The following is a 1467-nucleotide window of genomic DNA, read 5'->3' as shown; positions in this document are numbered from 1 at the left end:
TGGGAACAATAGTGAGGTTGGTCCAGGACCAGGCAGTGTTTTGTTTTGTTGTACATAAGGTCACTATGAGTCGGTACCAACTCAATGGCACCTAACAACAACAACAACCTTGCAGTTCAAGCCAACTTTGTGAATTCTAGAAGTGCTTATCCTGCAGTGCCATTTTAAAAACTGCATTATGATGCTAGCACTACCTAGTTCTCTGTACACAGAGAGTATTATATAAAAGTTTGTTTCTAGAATTGGTCAATGACATTGGCATTTACAGTCTTTGACTAGCTCCTCAGTTCATGGTGTCACTGCCCATTTCAGTGTTCTTTGGTATTATGAACAGACCTCTTCTCACAACATGAAATCCTGAGTCAGTTATTGAGTGTTTTGGTTTGCAGGCATCACCCAATACCATTTCCATCTAATGGGTAACATGAGGTGAGAGGGGACACAGAGAGCTTCTTCTGCAGGGTCTGGAAGAATGCATCTTTCTTTCTTTTTTAAGTTTTTATTGTGAATTATGTGATAGTTTACATGGGATAACAGCTTTACATTCTTCCTACTGTATTTTGTTTCACTTCAGTGATTACAATCCCCTGGATGCATCATCAAACAACCAAGCCAAGCCGTATACCCTGCAAGTCTGCCCCCCTGGCAGTCAGCACACAGCCCCTCTCCCTCCCTGTGTCCAGAGTCCCAGCCACTCCATCTCTCCATGTCATCATCTCTTCCTCTATCTTTGGCATCACTGTTTCTCTGGGTAGGGTCCCATACTCTGCTCTTCTCCCTTGATGGTCCCAGGGACCTCTGCTCCTGGACTGCAAAATCAACCACTATCCTCCTTTTGTTACAAAATATCTACCTTTACATTTGCAACACTCAGAGTCAGTCCTGATAGCAATCATTCACTACTGAACCTCATCATCTTACTTTCTATATGGTCACAGATGACATGTCTCCCAGAATTTGGCTCCCACTTTTCTTGCCTCCACCTAACCTCTTGGTCCTTCGTATTTAGCTGATTTTCTTCAATTGCCCATTACTCATTACCAGTTGAATCTACCTGGCACTCTTAGCCTATTCTACTGGCCCTTCCATTCATGCAGGGTTCTCCCATCATCTTCATCCTCAGCCAGACTCAAGGTCCTGCTCTTTCTTGCTCAACCTAGAATGACACTGCTGTCTTCCTGCCTGTCTCTGGGCTCCATTCATGTTTGTTTAATGGCTGAATAAACCTACCTTACCATCTTTTAGACATCATCACTCAAAACTACCTTACCATCTTTTATCATATCATCATTGAAAACAAGGCCAGGGGCAGACTGTGGAACAGACCATCAATTACTCATATGCAAATTCAAACTAAAGCTGAAGAAAATGAAAACAAGTCCATGAGAGCAAAAATATGAACTTGAATATATCCCACCTGAATTTAGAGATCATCTGAAGAACAGATTTGATACATTAAACACTAAA

This window comes from Chrysochloris asiatica, unplaced genomic scaffold (genome assembly GCF_000296735.1).
Source record: "Chrysochloris asiatica unplaced genomic scaffold, ChrAsi1.0 scaffold00182, whole genome shotgun sequence".
NCBI lineage: Eukaryota > Metazoa > Chordata > Mammalia > Afrosoricida > Chrysochloridae > Chrysochloris > Chrysochloris asiatica.
Note: the sequence above shows the minus strand (reverse complement) of the source record.